Consider the following 14,324-nt stretch of genomic DNA (forward strand, 5'->3'; position numbering starts at 1 on the left):
TCATGAAATGCCTGATCTCTATCTCCTACTGAAAAGATTAGGTTTTCTTTGTCTCCTAAGGTGAAAACTGACTTATTTAATAAACTAATATTAATGGGGAAGAAAGTAAAGGTGGTTATTTCAAGCATATTACCATTGATCTTTTAGAGATGATGCTCTCTTGTCAAGATAGTGACAGGGATAAGAATAAGAAGAAATTGGTTAAGAGAAATCAAGCCACCAATAAAGAAATTGGGAGGAGAGTTATTGGTTTTATTCCCTTTCCTGATAAGATAGAATTCCCTCTGAGGTATCAAGGGCAGAAGTAAGGGTTGTGGCAGAAGTTTGCAAACCTAATAGATAAGGTTTCAAGATCCATTAGAAGATCACAATCTATTGGTTGGGGAGTGCTGGTCTAATTTATTAAAATTGACTCCAATGATAAGGAGGGGAGAATGATGGCATTGCTATTGAGGTACAACCTTATAGTACCTCTTCAGTTATATCATTGTGTCTTGAATGGGGATGAAGTCTTTATTTGCTGGGAGAAGCAGAATCCTGAAATAAATTAAAGAAAAAAATATATATATATACAGTATGCAACAGGTAAACATATGCATGTATGTATTTAATTAGTATTCTTATAGAGTTACTGTTGTTCCCAGAGAAGTTACCCTGGGTTCAAGGAACACCATGCGTCAGTATCCATTGATGGGAACTCACAGTCTCCCATGGATGTTGACTTTTTTTTAACTCAAGAAAGCATAAGTTCAAAACAAAAGGCATGTAATTAGACAATATGGGGGGGGGGGAATGTCAAGGAATGATCCTCACCATGAACACATGGGAGAGACTCTTCCTCAGGCTACCAAGTCAGCAGTGGGGGAAAAAATCACACATGTGCTTAGAAAATATGCATTAAAAAAGGCATTCGTGAGGAACTCATGTGGCCAAGGAACACACTTTGGAGGATGCACACATGGGGTCATGTGAAGCCAGAGCAATGATATCATTCTGATACTCTCTGCTGAGTGTTGTGTTTCTGCCCATCTTTGGGTTGACTCTGTCTCTGAGCTGCTCTCAGTTACCATCTACCCAGAAATAATAGCTGGAAAATGTCCCCTGTGGGCTGAGCTTTTTTAATGCAAAGCCAAGGCAATAAGGCACCACACCAAGATAGAGAGGTCAATAAAAGCTAGCAGAATACTCCAGGCTAAGATTAAGTTTATTCTTTTATCTTTGTCTGTTAGTTAGACAAAGTCTGTAGTACCAGACTTATTTGACCACAAGGTTAGGAAATTCCTTTTCATTCCCATTACAGATCTGATTGTGAGCCTATGTACCAAAAATCTGTTTGGGAAACTGCTCCAAAAGCCTCTAATTGTGGTGTGTGCAGTCTTCCTTCCTTCCTTCCTTCCTTCCTTCCTTCCTTCCTTCCTTCCTTCCTTCCTTCCTTCCTTCCTTCCTTCCTTTCTTTTTTCTTTCTTTCTCTCTCTCTCTCTCTCTCTCTCTCTCTTTCTCTTTCTCTCTCTCTTTCTCCCTTCCTCCCTCCCTCCTTTCTCTTTCTTTCTTTCTTTCTTTCTTTCTTTCTTTCTTTCTTTCTTTCTTTCTTTCTTTCTTTCTTTCTTTCTTTCTTTCTTTCTTTCTTTCTTCCTTCCTTCCTTCCTTCCTTCCTTCCTTCCTTCCTTCCTTCCTTCCTTCCTTCCTTCCTTCCTTCCTTCCTTCCTTCCTTCCTTCCTTTCTTTCTTTCTTTCTTTCTTTCTTTCTTTCTTTCTTTCTTTCTTTCTTTCTTTCTTTCTTTCTTTCTTTCTTTCTTTCTTTCTTTCTTTCTTTCTTTCTTTCTTTCTTTCTTTCTTTCTTTCTCGTATAGTCTCTCTACACATAATTTATAAGTGATAACTTTCTTTGAGGTTCTCCAGACTGTGGGCTAATCCCAATAATCAAAGTAATGATGAGGTCTACTCTTCTTGGGCCAAAAAAGGAGGCAAGGACAGCAGACACAATAAGGGCACTTCTGTCTCAATTCTTAAAATGATCCCAACTTTTCCATCCCATAATTCCTTTCCTTCCCTATTCCACTATTGGATTCAACATAAACTTATGTAGGGTTACTCTATGTAGAGGACTGTATTAGGGAAGTGTAGTGAGACAGTCTTCAAATTCCCTTGCTGTAGCAGAAGAGACATAGTTTTAATAAGGCAGGGCTCCTGCCTTCATGGAGTGTAAAAGTTTAAGAGACTTCATTATCCACATCATTCTTTTTTTGTTGTTTTTTAATCAGTTTTTCCCCTTAAATCTCATGCATTCACATCATTCAACCTATGTCTGTCATACCCTCTCCCTCAAAAAGGAGAATGGCAGTGCTCTGTTTGGGTATCAGTTCATCTTAAAAAGCAAGGTAGAAGAGAGGGCAAGGAAGTGGCTGTCATCACCCAAGAGGTGGCTGTCATTATCAAACAGTTGTTTGGAATTCTGGTTTATTTGGCACTCTCAGATCATCTTCATAATGTCTGGTTCCGAAACATTCCATAGATGATACAAAAACATTATAATTCTGGAAATATTCTGAATCTATCTTTCCCTCTGCTACAGTAAGGCCATATATTGAGGATGAGACCACCTTCCAAACTTGATTTGTCAACCCAGACCTGAGAGAAACAACTTACCAAAGGGGGAAAAAATTAGGCAGCATTCCCATCTTATTCTCCAGATGAAATAATACTCTGTTGGACTAAAAGCTATGTGGGACGAAGAGCTATGACAATATGCAATTAATAATGAGTTTCTTTGCAACAGATAATAGTCAAAACATCTTGAAGCCCATTCAAGGAGACAACTGTTCAAAAAGCCACTGCTGTCCACACACACAGTGAATATTGTCATTAAGCCCTCTTGAGATGACAGCTTCTATAGTTCATTATCCTGGGTGGTTACTGTGGGGGGACTTTAATCTTAAAATTTTTTTTTGGTAAAAAATATTCTTTTAAAAGTTAATTTGCAATACAACACAGGCAAATACGTGGGAGGGAATGTGGTCTAGAGATTCATGTAAAGAAATCAAAATGAGAAAGCTTTGCTCCACCTCTGATTTGACTAATTTGCCAGATAAGTACTTTAAAGAGAAACTCCTCCATCAGAAGCCTGCCACACTTTTCTGTCTTCAAGGTGACTGAGGTAAACTTTATAAAGACTGATTTTTTTTTCAGAATAATTTTTTGCATATAAACTTATTCAGGGTCCCATCATCTCTCTCTCCCAAGCCATTTCAGCAGCTTCCTAATTGGTCTCTTAGCTTCAATCCACCTTCCACATGACCCTCCAAAGTGATTTTCTTTTCTTTCTAAAAAAATTCCTTAATTTCTGTTTTGGCATCCATACCAGGTATGGGCTCAAAGGCAGAAGAGCAATAAGGGCTAGGTAACTGAGGTTAAGTGACTTGCCTGGAGTCACCCAACTAGGAAGTATCTGAGGTAATATTTGAACCCAGGACCTCCCAGCTCCAGGCCTGGCTTTCTATCCACTGAGACACCTAGTTGTCCCCAAAGTGATTTTCTTAAAGCATAGGTCTTACCATGTCTTAACCCTAATCAGGAAACTCCAGGGGCTTCCTATTACCTCTAGATCAAATCTGAACTTCTCTATTGGCCATTTAAAGCCCATCACAACCTGGCCCTTTGCCATCGTTCCAATTTTGTTACACATTCCTCCTTCCAAATCCTCTAGGGCCATGTTGGCAAAGACATGGCATGTGTATGCTGACATTCTGCTCTGTTCTCTCTTTCTACTGCACCCAAGGATATTTTTCACATGCCCTGTCCCTCGATCCAGTCCAGTAGCCCAATGCCAGCACTTCCTCCCTCCACTGTCAGGGGTAATGCAGGGGGGCTCACAGGCAGCTTGGAGGTGCAGTTTGGGCACACAATTCCTAAAAGGTTTGCCAACACTGCTCTAGGGTTTTAGTGACATTATAAAATACATTATCTTATGTCTCTGCCCTTATACTGGCTATTGTCACCCATAGCTTCTCAGAATGTTCTCCATCACTCTTCTGCCTTCTGAAATCCCTAGTCTCTGTCAAAACTCTGTTCAAGCGCCACTTTCTGCATGAGAACGTTCTTGGTCCTTCCAGCTGTAAGTGCCTTCTCCTCTAAGTTTACCAATCAATCAACCAATATTAATTAAGCATTTACTCCATGCTGAGTATTGAGGATATAAAGTCAGGAAACTCACATTCTAATGGGGGAGACATGTTCATTACTAGGTATGTACAAGATCTACATAGAGTATATAGATAAGAACATTAGGGGAAGAGTTCAGATTAGGTTCAAGGTCCAGCTGAAACATTTAAATGCCCCAAAATTTAAATGGAGAACAAAGCAGAGAAGTTAACAGGAATGCATTTGAGGGGCAGGTAGGTGCCTCAGTGGATTAAGAGCCAGGTCTAGAGAGGGGAAGCCCTGAATTCAAATGTGAGCTCTGATACTTTTTAGCTGTGTGACCCTGGGCAAGTCACTTAACCCCCATTGCCCAGTCCTTGCAGCATTTCTGCCTTGGAACTGATACTTAGTATGCATTCTAAGATGGAAAGTAAGGGTTTTTATTTTTATTTTTTAAATTCACTTACATCCTCCTCCAGTGCCTCATTATGGCATAGTGGCAAGGATGTACTGGTAAATGTTTATAAATTGGCTCTCTGAGAAAAAAAGTACACATGACATAGTTTTAAAATTAATCTATGTTATTAACATTTTCTCCATTATTTTAAATTTAGACAATCAACAAAACAACAAGCATTGATCCCTAATGTTTGCTGATTTCTGAGGTGCAAATGGTCATACTGGTCATTTAACAATCAACTTTCCTGAGCTGGTGTGATGTGACTCTAACACATACACTCGTGGATGCAGGTGAGGCTAGGTTCTGAATGGTTTTTACCAATGCAGTGTAAGTTCTGGTAGGTCCTGTCATAATGGAAAGACTTTGAACAATTCTGTTCAGAGCAACTCATTACAAAGTTCACAGAGTTGTTAAGAGAGACCTTATAAGGTCATTTTGTACAACTGTCATTTTATAGATGAGGGAAACTGAGTCACAGAGAAGTAATGTGACTTACTCAAATTCGGCAAATTCACATAGAAGATTATAGAACTAGAATTCGAGAAGATCTCAGAGGCCATCTAGGCCAATCTCATTTTGCAGATGAGACTAGTAAGACTAAAATATTACATTGGAGGAAGCCCCTCTCTGTAATCTAACACAGTAAAACATTTCTTTAAGAAGAAATATTGTGAAAATAAAATAAGAAATAATCTCTAGTATAAACCTTTGGAACCATGATGCCATTTAGTAAACAGAGGCATTGCTGGTTCTGGAGGAAGAACAGAAGGAAATAGCTGAAAGTCATTATGTAGACATTTTTTCATGAGGTTATATATAAAGACAACTAGTGGCACCATATTGGACAGACTGCCAGACTGGCAGTAAGACTCATCTTTCTGAGATCAAATCTGGCCTCAGACACTTATTATCTGTCAAATCCTCCTTGACTCAGTTTCCTCATCTGTAAAATTAGCTGGAGAAGGAAATGGCAAACCACTCCAGGATCTTTGCCAAGAAAACCCCAAATGGAGTCATGACTGAAAAACCACTGAAAACAAAGAACCATCTTTAGGGTTATAGATAGCATACTGGGTTCAAAATCAGGAAGACCTGAGCTCAAATCCTACCTCTGGCTCTTCCTTAACTGTACTATCTCTCATCTAGCTGAGCCGGTTATTTAACCTCTGTTTGCCTCAGACAACTCCATAAGATTTATCTACTAAGCCATAGACAAGCATTATTATAAAGTCAATGTTCATTGGTGAACAACACTCTGCCCTGAATTTTGAGGAAGGAAAATATGGGAAAATAGGCATCCTGGGATTCATGTCAGTATAGAAAACCTCCATGGTAGACACAGCTGGATGTGGGAATTGTCAAGAACAAAGACTGATTAAGTGTGCGTTTTTGCTTCTCACATTCAATTTATGCAGGCAGGAGATGAGAGGAGCCCTGATATGACATAAGAAGGATTGGGGAGGGGGGGAGGGAGGAGGCCAAAATGTGAGGCACAGCCCTCAGGAAATGTATCTTTTGAGGAAGATTGAGCTGCCCTACCAACTTAGAGAAATAACTGGATCTGACAGCTCAAATTGGTGGAAGAAACACTTGGACCAGCCTCAGGCTTTTGCATGGGCACATTTCCAGCCAAAGTGGGCATGACTAATCACGAAGCTCATTTTGTGGCATAAAAAAGATAATTCTGTGGGGGGTCAAGTAAAAGACCTGGGGAACGTTCCCATATGTGTGCTTGCCAAGGGTCAAAAGCAAAACATTTTTTACCCAACACCAAATGGACTACATGACTATTTCTGTCTTCTTTGGAGCATACGGTACAATTTTTTTCCCTGCTTCTTTTTTAATTATTCAAACTAAAAAGTGGGGCAGCAAGGTGGCTAGAGTTCTGGACCTGCAGGTAGGAAGACCTGAGTTCAAATCCTACCTCAGAGTAGGCTCCATAAAAAAATGGCTCCATAGCCCCGTGCATATGTACATTTACATTGTTTCCTTTTCTGTAAAATAGGGATTGTAATAGCACCTCCTAAAATTGTTGTGAAGATAAAATGAGATAATTAAAAAGTATTTTCAGAGCTTAAAGTATTATATAAGTGCTAATATTATTATTAGTAGTAAAAACACATTTAATGAGTACCTCTGTTAATTTTTATACAAAGAGACTTATGCAAACAGTGTCAGCCTTCTAGATGGGCATAATCTAGAAACTCTGATGAAATACAAATAGGTCCTGTTGATTCAATGCATTTCTAATATCTTTACCCACCTCTATGTTCCTGCTATCTTGTATGCTAGAACATATCCTCCTCATCACCATCTTGGTCTTCTCTCCTTCCTCTAATCCATGCTCCATAGAACTGCCAGGTTAAGCTTCTTTGAGATGTTCTTCACTGCTCAGTAATATTCAATGGCTTTCTGTTGTCTACTTTATTCATTCTATTTCTAGTTTCTGTGGGAGAAGGTTGGAGGGGGAGAGAACCTGGAGAAGAGAGAAGGATTTGAACTTAATATAAAGAAAGAAATCATGTGGGCAACTTGGAGTACTTTGGAAAGTCAGGTGTTTCAGCTGCTGGAAAGAAGTTTGAGGAAATTTTGAAGAAATTTAGGAAAATTTGAAGGAGAACAATCTTACGGCCCAGGTTCTTGTGCAGATTCTGTTTCAGGATTAAAGGAGGACCAAGACCAAGGATTAATATAGTGTATTAGTTCCAAGAAAAAGAGAGTGGTAATTGGTTAAGTTCCTTCCATCTCTAGGCCTGACTCTCTAGCCACTGAACCACTTTGCTGCCCTGAAATTCATTTTTTAAAATTTTTGAGTTCTAAATTATTTTCTTCCCCTGTCCCTTGAGAAGGCAAACAATATGATATTGATTATACATGTGAAGCCATGCAAAACATATTTTTATATCAGTCATGTTACAAAAAAATTTGACAAAAACCCCAAGAGAAATAAAAGTGAAAAATGTATTCTAGACTCAGAGTCATCAGTTCTCTAGCTGGAGGTGGATAGCATTTTTCATCATGGGTATTTTGGAATTATCTTGGCTCATTGTCTTGATTAGAGCAGCTAAGTCTTTCACATTTGGTCATACTTAGAATATTGCTGCTACTGGGTATGATGTTCTCTTGTTCTTTGCTCACTTCTTCCTAAAGCAAGTAGAAGAGGGGGCAGCTGGGTAGCACAGTGGATTGAGAGCCAGGCCTAGAGATGGGAGATCATAGGTTCAAATCTGGCCTCAGACACTTCCCAGCTGTGTGACCCTGAGCAAGTCACTTGACCCCCATTGCCTAGCCCTTACCACTCTTCTGCCTTGGAGCCAATACACAGTATTGATGCCAAGACGGAAGGCAAGGGTTATTAAAAAAAAAAAGAAAGTAGAAGAAAAGCTTTCATAAGAAAAGAAGAGTTTTAAAGTAGAGGAAAGGAGACTTGACCCTTATAAAGATGATAGTGAGTAAAAGAGTATTACATAGAGGAGAAAAGGAAGGAAAAGATTATTTGGGCAATTGGAATGAAAAGCCAGATTTGAGGTTCTTTCTGTAGATAACAGTTGGATGCTCCAAGGAAGAAGCTTCCCTCCCCCCCCCTCCCAGAATGATACAGGAGAGTCATGGATGGTCAAAAGTCCATTGAGTATGGAGCACAGGAAGAATAGTAATTCGTGATTTCCTGCTTAGGCATGTTGGGATAAGCTACTTGTTGACCTGATAACAGTAGAGAAGTTTCAAGAGAGACTCAAAAGAGAATCTTCAAAGGTTTCTTAAGATAGAGGACAACCATCCACTTCTTGGGGTTCAAATGGACACAAATGATAGTCAGAAAGAATTTCAAAAGCAGAGCCAATGATTACAAAGACTTGGAAAAGAAACTGGAAACAACAGAGGCACAGGTTGTGTTTTCCTCACTGTTGCCTATTGAAAGCAAGGGATACAGAAGAGAAAATTTGTTTTGGGCCACCTTGCCCAAAAAGTAACATGAAACAATGAGGATTTGTACTTCTCAAAAGGCTTAAAATAAAGAAATAACAGGTTCCTGGCCCAAACTGATCTATATCTAACATAGGTAGGAAAGACTGCATTTGTCTGTTTTCTTGCAAATTTAATCAAAAGGACCTTTAAACTAATGAATGGGGATGGAAAAAACACCCTATATGTATTCTCCAAGATTGATATTATAGAGAATAGCTAGAAAGAATAGCAACTGATGTACCCAGAGGTTCACAGAAAACACCATTTAGGAAAGGAAGAAGTAAAATCCAGGGCTTCAAATTTTGTTGTTTAGTTGTTCCAATCATGTCTGATTCTTCATGGCCCCATTTGTTTTGTTTTATTTTGTTTTGCAAAGATCCTGGAGTAGTTTGCCATTTGCTTCTCCAGCTCATTTCATAGATAAGAAATTGGGGCAAATAGGAGTAAGTGACTTGCCCAGAGTCACACAGCTAGTAAGTGTCTGAGGCCAGATTTGAAATCAGAAAGATGGATCATCTTGACTTAAGACCAAATACTCTACCACTGTGCCACCTGGCTGCTCGTGGCCTCAAATCTATTCATAAATGCTCAGAATTTAAGCAATGGACAAGAAGAACTTGAGATTCTAACCCAATGAAGCAAATTTGAAGTAATAGGTATCACTGAAACTTGGGAGGATGAAACTAATGACAACACCATAACTCTGGATGGGCATACCTTATTCAAAAGACACAAGACTGGTAAAAAGGATTATATTAGTATGTTAAAAAGAGACTCAAATGAGAAGATCTAGGCGCCAAAAGAGAGCAGCATGTCTGAGACTAAGTAAAGGGGGAGAGAGTGAAGCAGAAGTGATTTTGTCCTTGGAGCAAATCAATCAGCAAACATTTATTAAATGCCACATATTTCAGACAACTGGAGGTGAAGAAGGAGATGATGATGGATTTGGGGAGTAGATAACAAGCCTGGCACAGACATGATATAGCAAAGTAAAGGTACTCTAATTATCCAGATGAATACTAGAACATGCTCTCCCTCTCACTGTCTCTTTCCCTCCCTTTCTCTCTTTGTCTTTGTTTCTTTTCTTTTTTCTCTCTCCCTTTTCTCTCTTAGAAAACTACATATGAACATTATCTGTGTCCATCTGTATTTTTAATTCTTTGTTAAATATTTCCCAATTATAATGTAATCTGGTTTGACCCTACTCTGGAGTGGTTTAGGTCAAAATGTGGCCTCCAGACCACATGCATGTGACCCCTTTGGACTAGAGATCTGGGATGAATTTTGCATTTTCAGACATAGACAATGTCTGGATTTGTTTACTTGAATATTCTTTTTATTATAAATGAGGGTTTAAAAATTGATAGGAAGGAAGATAGGAGAAGGGAAATAATAATAATGAAGACAAGGAAGGGAAGTGTGTCAACAAAGGACTTTTTTAAATGCACAGAAGAAAACTGAAGGAGGTTCAAAGGAAAATACAGAGCATTCTTAAGTAGAATGACTTTAGAATGAACATGCTGAATTTATTATAAATCTTTTAAAAATCCCAGCTGTATATATTGGAAGTTTGCAGTTTCATAGACAATCCTCTTCTTCTGTTCTTCTTTGTATAGGAACATTTTCATGTTGGTTATAGTTTACATTCAGTGTAATAAATAATTTAAAATTTAAAGAAGAAAAACCAAGTAGACAGAGATGGCCTGTTTTTCAGACTGACATGCATACAACTGGTCCATTTTGGACAGACACTGAAGATGGACAATGAGATGGATCCAGACTTGAAAAAGAGGAAGAGAGTGGGCTAGATTGCCTTTGGGAAACAGCTCAGTGCTTTTAATGACTTCAAGATTTTCCCTGAAACAAAGGCTCATTTTAAAAGAAAATATTCTTCTATTGATGTGGAATGGGTTAGTCATGAAATACCACAGTCTCTGAAGCATTCAATGTGAGGGTCACTTACAGGGCAATGGAGAGTTGCATGGTGTAGGTCAGCAGGCCACAGTCACTGCCAAGAAGAACTGGGCAGAAGTGGCATAAAGGATGTCCAGATACTGCAGACTTCATCAGACTGAAGGTAACAGGGTCCAGAAAATTGAAGATACTCCTAAACAAGATCTGTAGTCACAAGGAAAATGCATCAATGATCTAGGATGTCATCAGGGTAAGCCCTCCCTCCAACAAAACAAATGGCAATTCATCTATATAACTTTGTATATAGATCTCAGAGAATTACCTGGGGTTCAGAGAAGTTGTCTCTTATCTATGATCACCTAGATAGTAAATATCATGGGTGGATTTGAACCCAGGTCTTCTTGACTCCAACTCCAACACTATATATCCCATGTATGCCACTCTGCCTCAAAGATGTATGACTGAAAAAGGAGTTAGGCAGATCATAAAGCAAGAACAAGTTACAACTCCTAGATAACCCCTGTGTTCCATTGTTCTCCACACAATATCAAGAGATTTGGGTGAAGGCTTCCAGAGTGTTAAGTGGACTTTGTGTAAAAATTATTGGAGAAAACAGTTACCCAAGATGGGAAGGCATGGATGGATTATAATTGACTTCACTGCAGGCAATACATACTCCAATGATACTCATCAAAGTATTATAGTCAGAAAGTTGTGGATTTAGAGTTGGAAAAAACATCACAGGTCATCTAATCCAAAATCTTCATTTTTCAGAGGATGGAACTAAACTTCACAGAAGTTAAATGACTTGCCCAAGGTCACACCAATAGTAAGCATCAGAGGCAAGACTGAACACAAGTATTGTTCACCATTTTTATGGTTGTTTGATTAGCCAGAACCTTTCCTAGTTTCATCAAATTTTTGACCATTGGGCTGACCACTGGTGGATTAATGGGAATCACTGTTTGTCAGCTGACATATCTATTAGTTTTTGTCATTTTTGCTTGAAAAGACTATAGTCATCTTCAATGTTTCACCTTTATATTATTTATTTATACATAATATAAAGTAATATGGAATATTAGCTAGAGAAAAACCTCAACAAGAGCTGTAACTTGTCAGTGGCTTAACTTCTCTGTGTCTTAGGTTATTCTTTAAGACTGAAATTTGTAGAGCAGATAATGATCTGCATTAGTAGAGAGAATTTCCTCCCTGAAAAGTCTCTATAACATTGAAATCAAAGGTATAATCAACAATAGCACCAAACTGTAGCCTAGAATCAATGCTCTGGTTTTCTGCAAGTGGGGTTCAATCCTGTGGGAATCTCCACAGTGGCTCATGCCCCAACTCAAGGCTTACCCTAGGAATATTGGAATCTGGCTCATGTCTAGGTCAAAGGATTCTTAGTGTCTATGAGAACACTCAACAGAATATCAAACAAAGTTGACTTAATGCAACTTAAGGAATGGCACTTAGGTTATAAATAGTCAAAATAACTCTCCTCCCAAAGTTGTTGAAATCCAACTCTTTAGGTTGTGTCCAACTCTTTATGACACCCACCACCCCTTTTTTTTTTTGGCAAAGACACCAAAGTTACTTACTATTTTATTCTCTGGTCACATAGCTATGCAAGTGTCTGGGACTGGATTTGAACTCATGAAGATGAGTTTTCCAGATTTCAAAGCCCAGTGCTCTATCTACCATGCCACACATTAAGGCAAATCCTTTCAACCCATAGAACTACCTTCAGTGTTGAGATATTATTCTTGCTAAAGAGTCAAGTAATTCACTACTCTAATGAACCCTACCTCCCAGGGATATATATATAAACCTCCAATTTAATATTCCTAACTTAGATAGAGCCTTCCCCACATAAAGGAAAAATACTTGACACTGAAAATCAGTCCTTTTTTTCTTCCTCTATACCTGCATAGTCCACATAGCTCAGAGAATCACTGAAGGGAAAGATCCAGGTTTACTCTTCTATGTCATGAATCTGTATTTTGTTGTTGCTTGGTTACAGCTCCTGCTAAGTCCAGGAACTACTCTGCTCATTCTAGGAGCTCAGTGTGGTCCCAGAATTCCTCTGTTGTTCTACCGTTGCCCCTTTATTCTTGCTAGCTCACCTGCAGTTTCTGGCTTGCCCTCAGGAGTTCTTCACCACTTTACTACTGCTGCTGTCTTCTGGTCTCTCTAGGGATATGTGACTCACTGGAGTGGCCATGTGGATATGTAAGCACTCTGAGTCTTTATGTAGCTCCTTTCTTTGCTCTCCTTCTTACCATTTCTCCAGTTTTTAAGCCTCTAGATTTGGGTATATGCCTCTCTTTGTTCCTTTTTTAAAAACTCTTACCTTCCATCTTAGAATCAATACTGTGTATGGGTTCTAAAGTAGAAGAGTGGTAAGGGCAAGGTAACAGGGCTAAAGTGACTTGCCCAGGGGCACACAGGTAGGAAGAGTTTGAGGTAAGATTGGTACCCAGATCCTCCTGACTCTAGGCTTGGTGCTCTATTCATTGTGCTACTTCTTTGTTCCCTTTTAAAGACCAAGCTTAGTGGTATAGTTCCAGTGTATGAATGGACCATGAATCAATCATCAGTCAATAAGCATCAGTAGGATATCAACAGAATGAAAATCACCTAGGACAAAGCAAGAAATTCAAAGCAAAACACAGAGACTCAAGACTCTATGACAGAGCAGAAGCTTCACCATGAGGAATTTACACTTTTGTCAGGGAGATGGAACAAAAATAATTATTAAGAATAGTGATGATAATAGTAGCTAACCTTTGTAAGGGTTAAAATAGGGGTTTTGACAAAATAAGAGAGCAGTTTTTAATAATTTAAATTTTAATGAGAATATAGTAAAAGTTGTAATTAAGTCAGAGAAAAGAAAACTGGAAGCTTTTAACAATTAGCAACTTAGCTTAATTAAAATAGAGATAGTAAAAGAATATAGTAAAGGAGAGAAATATAGGAAAGAGATAGAGAAAGAAAATTTCCCAATGTCTATACTAGTTATCCTATAATACCTATAGCTACCTATAATTACCACTTAAAACTGCCTATATCTGCCTATAACTACCCCCTAATAACAATCACCCCACAAAGATCCAACCCAATTGAGCTCATTCAAAATCAACCCAATCAGTGTTTAATTCAACCCCAATTAGGTCTGCCAACGAAGACCAGTCACCTTCCAAAAAGTTCAAGAAAGAAAAAAACCTAGCAGCCCAAACCAAAAGCCAAAACCCCCCAAACCAAAAATTCCTCTAAAGAATATTGGCCAAAAGGCCTCTCAGTAAACTCAGGCCTGCCTTTATATTCCAGCAACTAAATTAATCACCAACCCACACCACCAGCAACCAACTTCCCCACAACTGCCAGCAATTGACTCTCCTTACTGTCAGCAACTGACAGCCTGCAACTGATGCTGGCTCAGCAAGTGGCTCTCTGGTCCTACTTCCTGTCACTGGGGGCTGGTTAAGCACTATACATCTCTATGGTAAGAGGACCTCCAGGTCCCCCATCAAATTAAAAAAGGAATAAAGAATTCCTTTTTATACCTTCATAGAGCACTTTGATCCTCACAACAACCCAAGGAGGTAGGCACTATTTTACAAATAGGAAAACCAAGAAAGATATAGGTCAAATAATTGATTGGGATCTTACAACTAGTGTGGTCCTATTTTTTTTTTAATTAAAATTTTTTTTATTAAATTTTTTCCTATGGTTACATGATTCTTGCCTCCCTCCCTCTCCTCTTCCCTCCCATCTCCCAGAGTTAACAAGCAATTTCACTGTTATACACATATTATCAATCAAATCCTATTTCTAAATTATTCATT

At 38.7% G+C, this 14,324-nt stretch overlaps 1 long non-coding RNA gene across 3 annotated transcripts; it reads right to left on the minus strand.

Annotated features, from left to right (window-relative positions):
- Positions 1-231: 231 nt before the first annotated feature.
- On the minus strand, positions 232-12,792 carry LOC103105576 (uncharacterized). 3 transcript variants are annotated; one of them, XR_001624353.2, is made up of 5 exons: positions 12,403-12,502; positions 10,799-10,937; positions 10,526-10,680; positions 6,860-7,072; positions 232-537 (listed from the first exon to the last, which is right to left on the minus strand). It is a non-coding gene; the product is annotated as an uncharacterized LOC103105576 (long non-coding RNA). The 3 variants fall into 3 exon arrangements; XR_471792.3 differs by lacking the exons at positions 10,799-10,937; positions 12,403-12,502 and adding an exon at positions 12,603-12,792; XR_471790.3 differs by lacking the exon at positions 10,799-10,937 and having other exon boundaries at positions 12,403-12,524.
- Positions 12,793-14,324: the final 1,532 nt, after the last annotated feature.

The sequence above is a fragment of the Monodelphis domestica genome, chromosome 8, assembly GCF_027887165.1.
Source record: "Monodelphis domestica isolate mMonDom1 chromosome 8, mMonDom1.pri, whole genome shotgun sequence".
In the NCBI taxonomy this organism is placed as follows: domain Eukaryota; kingdom Metazoa; phylum Chordata; class Mammalia; order Didelphimorphia; family Didelphidae; genus Monodelphis; species Monodelphis domestica.